The sequence below is a fragment of the Dermochelys coriacea genome, chromosome 2 (assembly GCF_009764565.3).
Source record: "Dermochelys coriacea isolate rDerCor1 chromosome 2, rDerCor1.pri.v4, whole genome shotgun sequence".
NCBI classification, from domain to species: Eukaryota; Metazoa; Chordata; order Testudines; family Dermochelyidae; genus Dermochelys; species Dermochelys coriacea.
In genome coordinates, this window is record NC_050069.1 from 249223463 (window position 1) to 249243100 (window position 19638).

The 19638-nt window shown below is 40.3% G+C and overlaps 1 protein-coding gene across 10 annotated transcripts in view; it reads left to right on the forward strand.

Moving 5' to 3' along the window:
- The window catches only part of DIP2C (disco interacting protein 2 homolog C), a 513143-nt gene that overhangs the window by 283132 nt on the left and 210373 nt on the right, over nucleotides 1-19638 (forward strand). The gene's annotated exons all lie outside the window — the stretch shown is intronic.

Below are 19638 nucleotides of genomic sequence, written 5' to 3' on the forward strand. Positions count from 1 at the left end.
TTTACCTGATTCTGATTCACGGGGAGAATTTGGTTGTGAATCTTTAGGATGAAGGCTGAAAGATCATGAAATGATAATTTCATGATTCTAAGGCAAGAAAGGAGTGACAGCAGCAGAATACGGACTAAAAAGGGTGATTTTTCCCATGTGGTGGCATGTCTGGGGCTAAGCCAATCTTGATTACAGGATGAGCCCCACCTGAGAGGAATCAAGCGATTCCAGTATAAAAGGAGCAGAAAGTTGTAGTGAAAGGGTTTGGGGGCACTCGGGAAGGTGTGGCAGAATGTGAGGAAAGTCTCCTGCAAGGAAAATCCTGAGATCAGAGGACTTGCAGCAGGCAGAGGCCTGGGAGAGACCCTGACCAAGAAGAGGAGGGAAAGGTCTCAGGCAGGAAGGTCTTGGAAAAAGAAGAGAAGCCTTGTGTTGTGTGTACTTATGCATGGACTTAGTTTGGGATTTTCAGTTTTATTTGCAGTTTACTTTATAGTAATAAACCCAGTCCCAAGGAGGAGTATTTTTGAGCAAGAAAAAGTCTGGGCAAAGTTTTATTTTAACAATCCAAGAGGGGAAACTGAGGCAGCCTGTCTGTAGTGTGAGCTGAGGCCACGATGGGGTGCAAAGGAGGTGACTGTACCACTACAAATGGCAATGGACTTTAAAAAAGCAGACAAAACTCAGAGACTGGTAGCTAAGGTCCCAGGAAAAGGACATCTAAGGGGAAAAAAGAGTTCAGGAGAGTGAGCAATTTCTGAAAAAGACAATATTAATGGTTCTATAGCAAACTATCCTGGTGCGAAGGAAGGATAGGAAGTAAGAGGCAAATATGGCTCCACCAGGAGCTCTTTAATGACCTGAAAATCAAAAAGGAATCCTACAAAAAGTGAGAACATGGACAGGTTGCTAATGATGAGAACAACAAAAATACCATAAGCACGAAGAGACAAAATCAGAAAGTTTAAGGCACAAAATGAATTACATCTAGCAAGTGCCATAAATGGCAAGAAGAAGTGGTTCTTTAAATACATTAGGAGTGAGCGAAAGATGAAGAAAAATGTAGGCCCACTATATAGCAGGAAAGGAGATCTAATAATGAATGACATCAAGAAGGCTGAGGTGTTTAAAGCCTGTTTTGCTTCACTCTTTTTTAGAAAAGTTAATTATGACCAGTTGCTTAATCCAATTCATATTAGCAACCGGGGGAGGGAATACAAGCCAGAATAGGGAAAGAACAGGTTAAAGGATATTTAAATAAGCTGGATGTATTCAAGTCAGTGGGCCTGATGAAACAATCCTAGGATACTGAAGCAATCTTGGAACCATTATTGATTTGCTCTGAGAACTCATGGACAGGTGAGATTTCAGAGAACTAGAGAAGGGCAAGCATAGTACCTATCTTTAAAAAGGGGAATAAAGAGGACCCAGGGAATTAGATACAGTTCAAACTAACTCTGATCTGGAAAGATACTGGAACAAATTATTAAATAATCAATTGCAAGCACTTAAGGGATAATAAGGCAATATGTAATAGCCGCCATGGATTTATCAAGAACAAATCATGCCAAACCAAGCTAATTTCCTTCTAAGATGAGGTTACTGGTCTAGTGAATCGGGAAACACTATATATGTGATATATTTTGGTCTTAGTAAAGTTTTTGACACAGTCCCATATGACATTGGCATAAGCAAACTGAGGAAATGTGGTCTAGAGGAAACTACTATGAGGTATGTGAACTGGTTGAAAGTCCAAACTAAAAGAATAGTTATCATAGACTCATAGAATAGAATCATAGAATATCAGGGTTGGAAGAGACCTCAGGAGGTCATCTAGACCAACCCCCTGCTCAAACCAGGACCAATCCCCAACTAAATCATCCCAGCCAGGGCTTTGTCAAGCCTGACCTTAAAAACCTCTAAGGAAGGAGATTCCACCACCTCCCTAGGTAACGCATTCCAGTGCTTCACCATCCTCCTCATGAAAAAATTTTTCCTAGTATCCAACCTAAACCTTCCCCACTGCAACTTGAGACCATTACTCTGTGTTCTGTCATCTGCTACCTCTGAGAACAGTCTAAATCCATCCTCTTTGGAACCCCCTTTCAGGTAGTTGAAAGCAGCTATCAAATCCCCCCTCATTCTTCTCTTCCGCAGACTAAACAATCCAGTTCTCTCAGCCTCTCCTCATAAGTCATATGTTCCAGTCACATAATCATCCTTCTTGTAGTGTGGGGCCAAAACTGGACACAGTACTTCAAATGAGGCCTCACCAATGTCTAATAGAGAGGAATGATCGCGTCCCTCAATCTGCTGGCAATGCCCCTACGTATACAGTCCAAAATGCTGTTTGCTCATATCCAGCTTCTCGTCCACTGTAACCATAGGTCCTTTTCTGCAGAACTGCTGCCTAGCCATTCGGTCCCTAGTCTGTAGCGGTGCATGGGATTCTTCTGTCTTAAGTGCGGGAATCATAGAATCATAGAATCATAGAATATCAGGGTTGGAAGGGACCCCAGAAGGTCATCTAGTCCAACCCCCTGCTCAAAGCAGGACCAAGTCCCAGTTAAATCATCCCAGCTAGGGCTTTGTCAAGCCTGACCTTAAAAACCTCTAAGGAAGGAGATTCTACCACCTCCCTAGGTAACGCATTCCAGTGTTTCACCACCCTCTTAGTGAAAAAGTTTTTCCTAATATCCAATCTAAACCTCCCCCATTGCAACTTGAGACCATTACTCCTCGTTCTGTCATCTGCTACCATTGAGAACAGTCTAGAGCCATCCTCTTTGAAACCCCCTTTCAGGTAGTTGAAAGCAGCTATCAAATCCCCCCTCATTCTTCTCTTCTGCAGACTAAACAGTCCCAGCTCCCTCAGCCTCTCCTCATAAGTCATGTGCTCTAGACCCCTAATCATTTTCGTTGCCCTTCGTTGTACTCTTTCCAATTTATCCACATCCTTCCTGTAGTGTGGGGCCCAAAACTGGACACAGTACTCCAGATGAGGCCTCACCAGTGTCGAATAGAGGGGAACGATCACGTCCCTCGATCTGCTCGCTATGCCCCTACTTATACATCCCAAAATGCCATTGGCCTTCTTGGCAACAAGGGCACACTGCTGACTCATATCCAGCTTCTTGTCCACTGTCACCCCTAGGTCCTTTTCCGCAGAACTGCTGCCGAGCCATTCGGTCCCTAGTCTGTAGCGGTGCATTGGATTCTTCCATCCTAAGTGCAGGACCCTGCACTTATCCTTATTGAACCTCATTAGATTTCTTTTGGCCCAATCCTCCAATTTGTCTAGGTCCTTCTGTATCCTATCCCTCCCCTCCAGCGTATCTACCACTCCTCCCAGTTTAGTATCATCCGCAAATTTGCTGAGAGTGCAATCCACACCATCCTCCAGATCATTTATGAAGATATTGAACAAAACGGGCCCCAGGACCGACCCCTGGGGCACTCCACTTGACACCGGCTGCCAACTAGACATGGAGCCATTGATCACTACCCGTTGAGCCCGACAATCTAGCCAGCTTTCTACCCACCTTATAGTGCATTCATCCAGCCCATACTTCCTTAACTTGCTGACAAGAATGCTGTGGGAGACCGTGTCAAAAGCTTTGCTAAAGTCAAGAAACAATACATCCACTGCTTTCCCTTCATCCACAGAACCAGTAATCTCATCATAAAAGGCGATTAGATTAGTCAGGCATGACCTTCCCTTGGTGAATCCATGCTGACTGTTCCTGATCACTTTCCTCTCCTCTAAGTGCTTCAGGATTGATTCTTTGAGGACCTGCTCCATGATTTTTCCAGGGACTGAGGTGAGGCTGACCGGCCTGTAGTTCCCAGGATCCTCCTTCTTCCCTTTTTTAAAGATGGGCACTACATTAGCCTTTTTCCAGTCATCCGGGACTTCCCCCGTTCGCCACGAGTTTTCAAAGATAATGGCCAAGGGCTCTGCAATCACAGCCGCCAATTCCTTCAGCACTCTCGGATGCAATTCGTCCGGCCCCATGGACTTGTGCACGTCCAGCTTTTCTAAATAGTCCCTAACCACCTCTATCTCTACAGAGGGCTGGCCATCTCTTCCCCATTTTGTGTTGCCCAGCACAGCAGTCTGGGAGCTGACCTTGTTAGTGAAAACAGAGGCAAAAAAAGCATTGAGTACATTAGCTTTTTCCACATCCTCTGTCACTAGCTTGCCTCCCTCATTCAGTAAGGGGCCCACACTTTCCTTGGCTTTCTTCTTGTTGCCAACATACCTGAAGAAACCCTTCTTGTTACTCTTGACTCTGCACTTGTCCTTGTTGAACCTCATCAGATTTCTTTTGGCCCAATCCTCTTATTTGTCTACGTCCCCCTGTATCCTATCCCTACCCTTCAGCGTATGTACCACTCCTCCCAGTTTAGTGTCATCAGCAAACTTGCTGAGGGTGCAATCCACGCCATCCTCCAGATCATTAATGTAGATATTGAACAAAACTGGCCCCTGGACCGATCCTTGGGGCACTCCACTTGATACCAGCTGCCAACTAGACATGTAGCCATTGATCACTACCCGTTGAGCCCGATGATCTAGCCAGCTTTCTATCCACCTTATAGTCCATTCATCCAGCCCATACTTCTTTAACTTGCGGGGAAGAATACTGTGGGAGACCATATCAAAAGCTTTGCTAAAGTCAAGGGATGACACGTCCACTGCTTTCTCCTCATCCACAGAGCCAGTTATCTTGTCATAGAAAGCAATTAGATGAGTCAGGTATGACTTGCCCTTGGTGAATCCATGCTGACTGTTCCTGATCACTTTCCTTTCCTCTAAGTGCTTCAGAATTGATTCTTTGAGGACCTGCTCCATGATTTTTCCAGGGACTAAGGTGAGGCTGACTGGCCTGTACATCCCCGGATCCTCCTCCTCCTCTTTTTTTTTTTTAAAGGCACTACATTAGCCTTTTTTCAGTTGTCCGGGACCTCCCCCAATCGCCATGGAGTTTTCCAAGATAATGGCCAATGGCTCTGCAATCACATCCGCCAACTCCTTTAGCACTCTCGGATGCACCAATCCATGGGGCCAGATGTGCTGCTCATCCAGCTTTTCTAAATAGTCCCAAACCACTTCTTTCTCCACAGAGGGCTGGTCACCTCCTCCCTATGCTGTGCTGCCCAGTGCAGTAGTCTGGGAGCTGACCTTGTTTGTGAAGACAGAGGCAAAAAAAGCATTGAGTACATGAGCTTTTTCCACATCCTCTATCGCTAGGTTGCCTCCCTCATTCAGTAAGGGCCCCTCACTTTCCTTGACTTTCTTCTTGTTGCTAACATACCTGAAGAAACCCTTCTTGTTACTCCTAACATCTCTTTCTAGCTGCAACTCCAAGTGTGATTTGGCCATCCTGATTTCACTCCTTCATGCCTGAGCAATATTTTTATACTCCTCCCTGGTCATTTGTCCAATTTTCCACTTCTTGAAAGCTGCTTTTTTGTGTTTAAGATCAGCAAGGATTTCACTGTTAAGCCAAGCTGGTCACCTGCCATATTTACTATTCTTTCTACACATTGGCATGGTTTGTTCCTGTAACCTCAATAAGGATTCTTTAAGATGAGTCCAGGAGAGCTGGCTGTCTTTCCCCCTCATGTTATTCTCCCAGGGGATCCTGCCCATCAGTTCCCTGAGGGAGTCAAAATCTGCTTTTCTGTAGTCCAGGGTCTGTATTCTGCTGCTCTCCTTTCTTTCTTGTGTCAGGATCAGCAGACTTCTCGGTTTTCCCAGTCAGGGAGGCAGATAGATGACTCAGTCCCCCTGAGGAGAGAGTCCCCGACCACCACCACCTGCCTCCTTCTCTTGGGAGTGGTGCTCGTGGAACCCCCATCCCTAGGACAGTGCATCTCATGCCTTCCAATCGGCGGAGTCTCCTTCTGCTCCCTTCCCTCAGATGTATCATCTAGTCCACTCTCCACATTAGTACCTGTGGAGAGAACATGAAAACGGTTGCTTACCTGTATCTGCATTGCTGGTACATGGACATTCCCCTTTCTTCTTCTAGAGGTCACATGCTGCCAAATTTCTTCACCGTCTTTCTGTGCCCGCTGCGCAGCCTGCTCTGAATATTCAGAATGTTGTGTCCCTAGAAGCATATCCTGATGTCTGTCCAGGAAATCTTCAGTTTCTCTTATGCAACGCAGGGTCGATACTTGTTTCTTCAGACCTTGAGTCTTCTCTTCCAATATGGAGACCAACTTGCACTTTGTACAGAGAGAGTTGCTTCTGTCCTGTGGAAGAAAGACAAACATGGCACATCCTGTGCAGGTAACAACAGCTAAATGCTCACCATCCTTATTACCTTCCTTCTAAGAACTTCCTCAGGTGTTGTAGTAACTACTCAGAGAAGTCTGCAAGATGAAAGCCTCAGAGGGCTCTCCCCAGGCAAACTCCCTCTGTTAGCCTCTCTGCTGTTCGCCGCTCAGCTCGTTTGCAGCTGACTGGCTTTTTACAACAGTCAGGCCCACTCACGGCTCACCTGGAACAAAGCACTCCCAATTCACACTTTTCAAACAATCAAGCACACGGATAGCAATGGTTTGCTATCATCCTGGGAGGACATATCAAGTGGGGTCCTGCAGGATTAGACAAACACCTGTCTCAGGGATGGTTTAGGTATACTTATTCCTCCATCATTGAAGGGGGCTGGCCGATATGACCTCTAGAGGTCCCTACAAACTCTATAGTTCTATGGTACTAAATCCTGCTGTGAAGAACTCAGTCTAAAATCATGAGTTCAATATAAAGAGAACAGCATATGTGTATGTGCTGATGGAGTAGATGGGTTTATAGATTTTTTTTTTGAGAAAGAGAGAGAGAGACTCAACTCAAATGTAAAAATTGTAGTAAGTGTATTTTGAAAATTTAGAATTACATTCTATTTCATCCTTGTTCATGCTGTTCCTCTTATTAACTCCCATGTGATAGTATTTTCAAGGGGCTCTAACAGAGCCACAGGTATGCCATACTGCCACACCAGGATCTTATTCTTGGAAGTACTTTCTCTGGGATGTGGTCAACCCTGGATTGTCATAACATCATCAAAGCGACATTTTCAGTACTGCCCTGTCCTATTAGAACAGTGATTTTGGACGGTGGTACTGTGAAAAGTTGTGTTATAAGCGTTGTTGGACTGTTGGATTCTGAGATGCCCACGCTCACACCGTAACATATGTATATTTGAATTTGCCAGAGTTTTTCATTTTACATTCAGTCAGTCTCTAGCTGAAGTTGTCTCCATTATTGCAAGGAAAATAGTTTCCATATGAAGCTTAAATATCCTCTGAGGTACATATTTATATCCTTAAAAAGAAAAGGAGTACTTGTGGCACCTTAGAGACTAACAAATTTATTAGAGCATAAGCTTTCGTGAGCTACAGCTCACTTCATCGGATGCATGAATTGAGTTAGTACTCCTTTTCTTTTTGCGAATACAGACTAACACGACTGCTACTCTGAAACCTATATTTATATCCTTGTCAGCATTTTACAAGTATAAAAGAGAAAATATTTCTTATAGCTGAAACACTTTTTTGGCAAAGGAATCTGAAGAGTATTTGAATAGGACAAATATTCAAGAAAGATATAACAATGTAAAGACCAAGCCAAATAAAGAGTTCTAATAGATACTATGTGCAAACAGAACTTCTACTACAATTATTTATCCCCACTTATTTTCTTGTTTGTGCTGTCTGGTCTAATTGTTGGATTACAGTAATGCTGTATTTTCTTAAAACTATTGTATGATAGTAACTATGTCTAAAAAGCTACTAACAAATATTTTCCCTTGTCTTTGGTTAGAGGTTTGGGTACATTTACTTGTTAGGTTGAAAAGTTTTCTTTAAAACAGAGTTTGCTTTTCTCAAAATCCGAAGCTGATTGATGCCTATTAAAGAGTAGACATGATTTCTCCCATCTGTCTCCCATTTCTCCCAGCTGTCTCTTTTATTTATATTTTCATTTTTCTGGGATTTGAATAGTGGATATATGCATAACCTGAAACTGTATGTGCTCGTCTGAGCATCACTCATGTCTATTTAGCAAAGTATGTAAAGGTGGTCAAAGTACCCTGCTTCAATAAGAAAAGGAGTACCCGTGGCACCTTAGAGACTAACAAATTTATTAGAGCATAAGCTTTCGTGAGCTACAGCTCACTTCATCGGATGCGTACCTGAAGTGAGCTGTAGCTCACGAAAGCTTATGCTCTAATAAATTTGTTAGTCTCTAAGGTGCCACGGGTACTCCTTTTCTTTTTGCGAATACAGACTAACACGGCTGCTACTCTGAAACCTGCTTCAATAAGATAAGTGTTTTGGAGTCGCTTGGCTTCTAACTCTTAAAGTACTGAAGAAATAGAAGCATGCCTGTATCTCAAACAGAAAGGGTTTCCTTATTATTGCTGTTCAATATCAGAGGTCTGGGAGGCATAGGAAAGCAGAGGATGCTGTAAGAACATCAAGTGTTTAAAAAAAAATTAAATAAATTAAGCCACTTAAATTTAATGATGACAAAGAGGTGCTGCTGACATTATAAGCCCCGTGGAAAGAATTTTATAAAGTTAGTTTACAGAAGATATTGTAGATCTGCATAGGGCAGGTACGCATGTGCTGTGATGTATATGACGTACACAGGAAGTGTTCTAGCGTGGTTATATTTTTTAGGTAAGCTATTATAGAATTTATGAGTCAGGGTGTATAAAAATACTTTTGTCTCAAGAACAGCCTTCAGACTCAGATTCAGACAAACGCTGATACACTATATTATACAGCACGCTGGATTATGTCAGGCAAATGTTGTTAATCTCTGTTTACTGGAGTTTATAATCAAATGTTAAACTCTAGGCTAAAGATGGCTCCCACAAACACTGAATGCCAATCAACCCAGAAAAGAGATCTGAGGGTCACTGTAGATAGTTTAGTGAAAACCTCATCTCAATATGCAACTATTTAAATCAAGCAAGACTGCAGGATGCATAAGGAATGGGATGGAGATTAAGACAAGCAAATATAATACGTTTATATAAATCAATGGTGCAGTCACATTTGGAATGTTGTGTGTATGACTAGTCGTCACAACTCAAAAAAGGATACTGCAGAAAGAGGTTCAGAGAAGAGTGATGAGAATGAGCATTGGCTTGGGAAGAAAGCTCTCAGATGAAGAAAGCTTGAAAAGATTGGGATTGTGTGCCTTAGAAAGGAGACCAATGAGAAGCGACATAAAAGTACGTAAAATAATGAATGGTATAGAGAGAGTAGATCAGAGACTTCTGTTCTCCTTGTCTCATAGCACAAGAACAAGTGGAATTTAATACCATCCAGTCACCTCCTAAGCACCCTCGCATGGCCAGAGGGCACTCTGCAACACCCTGCCTCTGTTTTCCCATCTTCAGGGCCCTATAAGTATCCTCAGTTCAAAGGTGGCTCAAACAGTCCCCACAACAGGTACCATTTATTTAGTCTTCTGATACATACTGGTCCTCTATGCCCCAGCAGTTCAGTGTCTTTCTGCTGATTAACTAAAATGAGAAACTCAGAGTTTTCATCCCTGCTGCACTATACAGTCTGTCCCCCTGCTTGGATAGGATCTTTCCAGGGTAACCCTACCTGGAGAGCTTTCTCCCACTCTCTCCTGCATCTTCAGTTTTTTCCCATGCTGACTCAGGGCCCTGCAGAAGCCTTCTTGCAATGTCTACAGACATAGCTGGAGCATGCAGAGCTTCCCCCCTTAATGCAACTTCCTGCCTTTTACCCTGGGGTTACCTGATGCAATCCAGATGTCGCTCATCATGTAATCAGGTCTGGTTTAGGCCCTGGCTCTCCAACCCATGAGCCAATAAAAGATATTACTTCACCCACATTGTTGTCTAATACCGTGTTACATTCAATGAAATTAAAAGTTGGCAAATTCAGAGCTGATAAAAGAAAATACTTTTTCACACAATGCCTAATTAGACGATGGTCTCTTTGTCAAAGGAAGTTGCTGAGGCCAAGAATTTAGCAAGATTCAAAAAGGGATAGCACATTTATATGGATAACTATTATAATTCAAGATATTTTTGTTAATACTAACTAAAATTTTGGAAAGGGCATAAAACTTCATGCTGCAGGGTTTAGGCCAATCTCTAACTATTAGAGAGCAGGATGAGATCTACCAAGGGACAGAGGGTAAGAGGGCAGATTATCCCACATTTGCCCGTTGCAGGATTTTTACACCTTCCTCTGAAGCATCTGCTACCAATGTTAGAGATAGGATACTGGACTAAATCCAGTATGACAATTCCTATGTTTCTAACTATTGGCTCTAATCTTGCAAACACTTAACAGTAAAAATGAATACCTCTCTGTTGCATAGTGCTTTTTATCCAGATATCTCAAAGAGCTTGGCAGAGGTATATCCAGATATCTCAAAGAGCTTGGCATTATCCACATTTTACAGATGGGGAACTTTAAGCATCTGAGTAGTCCCACTGGCTGTGCAAAAAGCAATACCTTGTGATCTTTGATTGTAAAGGACTTCCAGGTTCCACGCCATGATTACCCTCTAAACACTGAAAACATAGAGGCATCTTTTGTTCAATAAAAAAAAAGGGTTGTAGTTATCTTTTCAATATTTACCATACAAAATTTAAGACTCATTCATGACATGTCATCAGACAAGCAAATGATAAAAGACAGCATAGGTGAAAACTATTGAGGGTAGGAATCAGAAACAGACATTTATGCCTCATCATTATAAGAAATGATACCTTTATCCACATTGTGAATAAAGAGAAAATACAGTAGCAGTAACACAAGATCAGAACGCTGAAGGAACCCCGTAGACTCAGGGGAGTTAACTATTACAAATTACCTACAGTAGAAGAAGTAGTTGGAAATGTATGATGCAAGTGACTGCAGGGCAAAACCTTACATGGAAAACAATGAGAACATTAGGATGAGGGATATCGAAGCTTGTTTGATAAATCAAGGTAAATTCAAAGAGATGATGAGCCTTATGAATGTGAAATAACCAAGTAGTTAAAGACTTTATGCAGTGCTATTGCTGCAGATCATTCAATTCTGAACCCACTCCCACAGTGATCAGACAGGGCATGGCCACAAATGTGAAGCAAAACTTGACTTAGAACAATATTTTTTAGCAGACTACTATCCGAGGAGAGTCAAGGGAGAGTGGAAATAGCCTCTGAAATCTATCTGAGTAGACTTTAAAAAGACATAGTGATAACTAAAGTCCATGTAGAAGGAGGAAAGATTCTGAAAAAGAAAGGAATTAATAAATCAAGGTATTTTTAAAACAAGTTCAGAAGAAGAGTGGAATTAAGGAAACTGGAGTGTGACGTGCCTAGGAAGGGCTCTGTTTGAGCAAAAGCACCTGTCTGTGTAGATCAGCTTGCAGAATTAGGACCTTAGAAGGTACTTTGTATTAAAACTTGTCAAAATTACAGGGCCTAACTCTGCATTTGGGCACTGAGATCAGTGCATAGGTACCAAACAACTATTTGAACACACAAATGCTAGTCTGGACATCCTAGCTTCAGTGTCCAAGTTTGAAAACTGATCCCTATATAATACTTATTTATGTTTTGCTATAACATTTTCACCTTTTCAGGTACAGGTGTTTTGTCTTTAATGTTAAGTTCAGTCACAATTTAATCATGGGATGTTTTGGAAAAGAATGGTGATTGTTGAAAAGATTGCAGCAGGGCTTGTTTCCTCTCCTGTGATGTTAGTATTGATTTTTGAAATCTGAGTAAAAACAGATAAGAAAACAATACAGAATTAAAAAAAACTAATTGCAAAATCAATCACAAGTGATAGAAGGAAGAGAAATATATATAAAGCATCTGAGTTGCCATAACAACGATCCATAATATTGTCGTGTACAGTAATTTGGAATTTGGGAAAAATAATAAATCTGGAAGAGATGAGAGTTTATAGTTCATTTTCAGAATTATTGCAGCACTTTGTGCCTCAAACAGAGCACAAAGTTAGCCTTCCACAAGTTCCATATCTGAGAATCACCAGAAGGTAATGCCTCCAATGAGAACAGCTGCTGTCCAGTAACCACAGCATAAGCTGTCACATCGGGTCTGTAATAATGTCATGGACCTTTTATGAATCTGTGGAGGTACTGCACCAAAAAGAGAGTGGATTTGTCAAATGTTGTGAAAGAAGGGCATATTCATCGTGTATTGAGATCGCTGAAGGTCTCTAATGTGTTTTCTTGGAGTTACTGTTTTGTGGATCTTATGGGAGTTTAGGACCTGATCACCTTTTGGTTTTAGGAGATCTTAAAGCAAAAGCTGTAGCTGTTCAGTAATTCATAAACAGTTTGTTTACTTCACAGGAGAACAGTGAGCTCCTATTGGTCTTCTTTTACTAATTCCATTCTTTTACTAATACGTTTGGAATGGAGTTGAGTAACCAGATGATGTGTGTTTAATTAATCTAATTCATCTAAGGTCTAATTTGTCTAAGTCTAAGGTCTTTTCAGAACAAATGGTAAAACAACGTGAATATGTTTTTAGGATATTTTACTATACATGTGGAACTCCTATTCGCTGAAGTCTCAACTGCAGAAATGACAACAGTGATTGTTTTTAAGCATAATATTTCAAATTTCTGGGATTATTAAGTGTCTGAGGTACTTTATTATCACATAGTGCAGTGGTTCTCAAACTTTTGTACTGGTGACCCCTTTCACATAGCAAGCTGCTGAGTGCGACCCTCCCTCCCTTATAAATTAAAAACACTTTTAAAAATATTTAACAACATTATACATGCTGGAGGCAAAGCGGAGTTTGGGGTGGAGGATGACAACTCGTGAGCCCCCCATGTAATAACTTGCGACCCCCAGAGGGGTCCAGACCCCTAGTTTGAGAACCCCTGATATAGTTCAATAAGAGTATTGTAAATGTCTTTATATAGCCATTCATTATAGCTTTTACTCCAAATATATTATCTTGATGTGTAATAGAACTTTAGAGTTATTTTCCAATTATTTGAGAGGTAGAAGAAGGACAACACAATAATATATATTTAGCTTTTTTGGACCATAAGCTTTTGGGGTCAGGGGTTGGCTCTTTCTATATGTTTGTATGAGACTTGTGAAAGCAAAAGTTTTTTAGAAAAAAACCTCCTCCAATCCAGAAAGTTTTTTTCTTTCATCTTTTTAATTTTTTAACAAAGAATTACATGCTTCTGTGAATATACTATACTAGAAAGGTTTTTTTTTTTAAAAACTAGAAATTTAGGCTCTACTTACTTACAACCTGTGAATGAAAATTTTAATAAATCAAAAAGGGAAGATATTTTTGTTTTTGTCTTTGCTTACTACGCCTATTAAGAAATTATACAAATGTTCTATAACTATCAAGAATCCTGAAGGGGAATGGGTGTCATCTATGTTGATTGGTCAGAGAGGCATGGATTAGAACCAATTGTCATTAGATGTTAGAAAGGGAAGTGGGTAGAGTTATGAGTATTAGGAGGCTTGTTTACTAGAATCCATAAACTTATGGAGACTTGACATGGCATCAGACTTCAGTGTTGAATTTACTACATAGTTGTTTCTCATTCTAACTGTAGGAAACGTGAAAGCTGCTGATCAATACGGCAAATAAGTAATTGCTGTTTAGTGATTATCAAAAATCAGCATAGGAGTTTGACTCATATTGACTACAATTGAAGGATGTGGTAGAAAGCATGCAACTGAATGGACTTCAGTTATGAAAACAGCTAAATTTTCTAAAGACAATTGTAAATACTGTCATGAGTTGTTAAGTAGAGAGAGGGACTCATGCTCATGCATTTCTTTTGAATTCTCCAAGCTGGAATATGTCTCATAATTAAACTGTCTACTAAAGTGAAAAAGCAGGATATTGAGTTTGATGATCGTCCAAGTGACACATTTTTATGTAATCATTGTCTTCAAACATAGCCATAATGATAATTTAAGTTCCTGTTCCAGAACGTCCTACAGTTCTTCTACATTTTGCCACAACCACTATCAGCCTTATAATTGGCTGCTTAACAAAGGAGGAGTGATGCTCCAGGTTCCCAGTGAAATTTTGGAATACTTCATTTCTATATTTGCACCATCATAAGCATGGTGATTACTCTGAGCACAAGAAGCATATCATTAAAACATAGGAAACATTTTTATGCACAAGGCAGTCTACAGAGAGGCACTAAATAAACTAAAGCAATTGAAGGAGGTTTTGGGGGGACTTGACATGACATGCTGATGACACTATTGTTACAATCTTTGAAATTTTGGCTTGATCAGATCAACAAAGACTTGAAACCACATGAAGACAAAATAACAAAATGATTCAGAGACGCTGTGAAATCTTTCCTTTACTTTCCTAATATGACTGATCTCAAATAAAAGTCATATGATGAACCTGGCACAAGAAAAGCTGAAGGATGGCTGATTGAACATATTTTTGAGTTTATTCCTTCTCTTCCAGTGCTTAAAAATAGTAGATCCAGACTTCTACCCCAAATCCGTCTGTGAAGGAGCCTGCATCACATTGTATTGCATCATAATGATAGAAAATTGTGAAAGTAAAATCAGGGATGACAGGGCAGTTGAATTCAGAAGTTTGTCAATTTGTAAATGACTTGCAGTCATCTCAGCATCAGCCCAGCATGGTTTTAGCATCTTTGGATTGATTTGGTCCAAACTTTGTAACAGGTGAAATACTGAAAAAGCTAATAGTTAAAAGTGGGCTTAAGGGTAGACACAGTATGCCGAGCTGGATGGTAAACTGGCCACTTCTTGATTTTATTTACAGTATTGCAAGCTTTTCACTTTGGGCAAGATGAAAACATTTTTTTGGTTTGAGGTATAAATATGCTTACAAAGTGAATCAAATGTGTTTCTGTTTTGTTTCAGAAAACCAGCAGTTTCCCCTCCCCCACTCCTCACAATATTTTTTTCAGTAAGTTTTTGGAGGGTTGGGGAAAATCACAAGCCTGTTTAGCAGATCACCTAGCACGTTGCTATCCTAATCCTAATTGGGATGTCTGACTAGCGTGGAATATAAATATTAAATAATACTAATTATTGGTATAATGTCTTGCTTTAGGGAGAATTTTCTAATTTGAAATTTAAAGCACATCTATTAGATAACATTATAAAGACTATAACAGGTTTCAGAGTAGCAGCCTTGTTAGTCTGTATTCGCAAAAAGAAAAGGAGTACTTGTGGCATCTTAGAGACTAACAAATTTATTTGAGCATAAGCTTTCGTGAGCTACAGCTCACTTCATCGGATGTTTTTCCACCGAATGCATCTGATGAAGTGAGCTGTAGCTCACGAAAGCTTATGCTCAAATAAATTTGTTAGTCTCTAAGGTGCCATAAGTACTCCTTTTCTTATTATAAAGACTATTTTTACCTTTTTTGTATACATATTTTTCAGAATTACATTTTATTGTTATCTTTAACAGGATGTGACTGCTGCATTGTGTATATGCTAGTGACAGAGAGAGCATAACTAGAACTGGCAAATGCCCATTGGGCAACAGAAAAACCAGTGGACCAGTGGAGAGATGAAAGATAAGCTTCCAGCAGCCTTATAAAGGAAGGAAAACAACATTATGAAGGGTCCTAACGGCCATAAAATTCCAAAAATGGCAATGATTTCTTTCATTACATAAAGTGTTCGTTAAAGCTTTAAATAATGAAATAAACGTTAACACTGCGAATGGAAACCTTCACCATTAAACTCGTCTCTGTTTACTTTACAATAATCCCGGCCATAAAAGCAGTGCTTCACAAATATTCCATTCTTTGGGAGCTCTGAAAAGCCTGTAGACCACACAGTTCTCTTTCCTTAAATCATTTACATCTTCAGCAAAACGTCCATAGGTGCTGGCTTCCAGCCCTGAGCATGGCAATTTCTCCTTCCAGTAACATTGTCAGAATATGAGAAAACTTGAATCAGGGATATGAAATTCCATGGAGTTCTTTATTTTCACTGGCCTAAATTAGGCTACTTTTTATGAGATCCAGGCATATTTTGGATTTTGAAAAAATGTGCAGAAATCTTTGAGTCCAGAAGGTAAGTAGGAAAACTGATCATAGGGCTTTTGCGTTTCAGGATGGAGAGAAAAAGAATATACCAGGAGTGCTTTTCTGCCTAGAAAGATTAATGATTGACTTAGCTGCTTTAACATATATAAAACTGTATGTAAAACAGACATGAAATAGTTATTTTTAAATGAGTAACAAGAAGTTCATTATGTAGGAGTAAAATAATTTAAAAATCCCAAGCAACTTCTTTTATTTATGTTAGATAAAATATTGTTAGTTTTGATAACATAGGTTTCAGAATAGCAGCTGTGTTAGTCTGTATCTGCAAAAAGAACAGGAGGACTTGTGGCACCTTAGAGACTAACACATTTATTAGAGCATTAAGCTTTCGTGGGCTGCAGCCCACTTCATCGGATGCATAGAATGGAACATATAGTAAGAAGATATATATATATACACATACAGAGAAGGTGGAAGTTGCCATACAAACTGTAATAGCATGTCTTAATTAGCCTCTTACAGTTTGGCAACTTCCACCGTCTCTGTATGAATATATATATGTATCTATATATCTTCTTACTATATGTTCCATTCTATGCATCCGATGAAGTGGGCTGCAGCTCACGAAAGCTTATGCTCTAATAAATGTGTTAGTCTCTAAGGTGCCACAAGTACTTCTGTTCTTTTGACAATATAATCCATCAGTAGTGTCACCTGTTAAAAGATTTTTTTTGTTGGTTGGTTTTGGAAACCTTAAAACGTATTACAAACTACAAATATTAAAGGAACACTCCACTTCATCTATCACTGAAATACAGCCATTTTATGCTTTGAATGTAACTTAGAAGAACAAAATGTATCTCTGTGTGTGTAAAGGACAGCAAAATGCGGATAAAATTATCACTGAAACCTTTGAGCTATAATCTATTTTCCACGAAGGCCCTTGAGCAATATTGTAACTTACTATACTGTTTGTAATGATAGTATTTAAATCCAGTTAAATTTTCTGAACAGTTCAGTTTAGCAGTTTTCTTCCAATAATATTTTTTGATTAGCTTTCTAAACTACAAATGAGGTTAAATAGATAATACAAGAAATTAAAACTGTTCCTCAGTTATATATTTTTAGTTAATTAATGTACATTAAGCTGTTAAATAAACCTGATTTATGTGAGTACATTTTTACTCTCTCCATCCAAAACAAAATCCTTTGTCTCTTCCCATATTTTTGGAAGACCTGACAGAGAGACTGTCTGCATCATGAGTGGGAGAAGTAAATGAGTCACAGTTCACTTTATGAGGAGCTTTGTTTCATTCAAATCCCTCTTGCCAAGATGCTGATACTGAACTTGAGTCATCAGCAGTAAACAAGTCATACTGAAAATTGAATCTTTAGAGCACAAAATAAATGTGGAGAAAGTTAAGACACATACGCGTGGACTCCGCTGCTTAGTACCTGGATTCGAGAGGAACTATTGGTTTTATTATTTCCTCCTCTGAGATTGTTCACAAATACCTTAAACTCAGCTGAAATTTCAGTCTCCAAAACTTCATTTTGTAGTATGCATGTCCAGTGGGAAACAGCAACTTCAGTCTGGTTTTGAGGTCACTGAACTTTATATTGTGTTTTCAGTGTTCTAAGCAAGGTGTTACTTGTTCCTTATTTTTAGTACTTTGGTTTATATCTCTGGTGTGGTGCAGGCTAAGACAGGGGACAGAATTTAGCACTGGTTTATATGGGTTTTTTGTTTCTGAAATATTCAAATATTTTTCTGAAGCCCAGGAGAAGTAAATGTTTTAAAAATAAAGTATTCCTTGATGTACCCTCTTTAAAACATCAGTGCTAGTGACAAGTAGGTTAATATTCTTAGGATTGGTTACTTCAACTGTAAATGAAGAGAGATCAACAGTAGAACTGTTAGTCTAAAGAACAAATGCTAAAAGGCTAAGAATGTGCATAAGATGGCTTACTTTATTGAAGGCATTAATTTAATATAGGCAAGTATAATATGTGTGTTACATTAAGACTGGCTCAGACTCACATGGGCCCAATCTTGCTCCTATTGAAGTCTTTTGCGGTTGACCTCGTTGCCTGTATGATTTGACTGTCAGGCCAAAATGTTCAATCTTTGAATATTTAGAGTTAGAGCTAGTCTACACTGGCAACGCTAAAGAGCTAAACCCCACCTCCATTCGGGGCGTAGCTACCAGCGCTGGTGTACTGTCTACACTGGCGCTTTACAGCGCTGAAACTTGCTGCACTCAGGAGTGTGTTTTTTCACACCTGTGAGTGAGAAAGTTGCGGCACTGTAAACTGCCAGTGTAGACAAGCCCTTAGTTACCTAAATCTGAGGTTGGACAGGTGTGTAAGCTGATTATCAGAGGTGCTCAGCTCCCCAATGCCCTCAGGGAAGCTATGGGATCTGTGGTTATTCAGCACCTCTTAAAGTCAAGCCATTGGTTTAAAGTGCCTAAGTGTGGATTTAGGAGTCTAACTTTAGGCACTCATGTTAATTTTGGCCCTTCTTTTTACTGTATGAGTCAGAAAACTCAACAGTGTCTACCTTAGTGTGAAAATATGAGCTACTGCCAGTGTCATGTAAATTGTAGTTTCTGTATAATGATCTCATCTGTAAATTTCTACCTCTGTCATATTGAGCCTATGAGGAATAGTATGGGAACACAGAAGATTTGGTTTTATTGTTTACATAGTGAGAGGGAGACTTTGTGAACTTTGCCCTGTTTTCTGTATAATGTTGTTATCCTTTGTCTACATAGGTTTGCCTCCCATATCATGGTAAAAATCCCTAAATCTGTATTCACTGCATGTTTGTGGTTACGATTGGCCAACCAATATTGCAGTGTGAAACGAGACTTTGTATACAGAGATATCTACTTTACCCTGAAACGCTCCACTTCCTTTGAGCTAAGCGCTGGCAGCCATGCTTCCATGGCACTAACATTTCTGATTCACTGGCTGAGTTAAAATTTACACTTCTAAGTGCATTAAGGGACGGAGGGAGATGCTGTTTAGATACTTTGCGTGAAAATGAAAGTGGAAAATGCACTTCTGTAGTCAAACACAGATATGACCTGTAAACTGGTGCAGCTTACTTGCCAAGGGGCTAGAAGGAGTGAGTTGATGGGAGCTACTTTAATTTATACATGCTTTTCTTCCAACTCCTCAGCATATAATTTACAACATCAATCTTCATGTATTACCCTAGGTACCCTTAAAATTCCCTGCTGCTTACTGACATTTAACTCAGTGGTTCTCAAAGCCGGTCCGCCACTTGTTGAGGGAAAGCCCCTGGCACGCCGGACCGATTTACCTGCCATGTCCACAGGTTTGGCCTATCGCGGCTCCCACTTGCCGCAGTTCGCCGCTCCAGGCCAGTGGGGGCTGCGGGAAGGGTGACTAGCACATAGGTTGGCCCGCGCTGCTTTCTGCAGCTTACATTGGCCTGGAGCGGCGAACCGCAGCCAATGGGAGCTGCGATCAGCCAAACCTGAGGACGCGGCAGGTAAACAAATCGGTCCGGCGCGCCAGGGGCTTTCCCTGAACAAGTGGTGG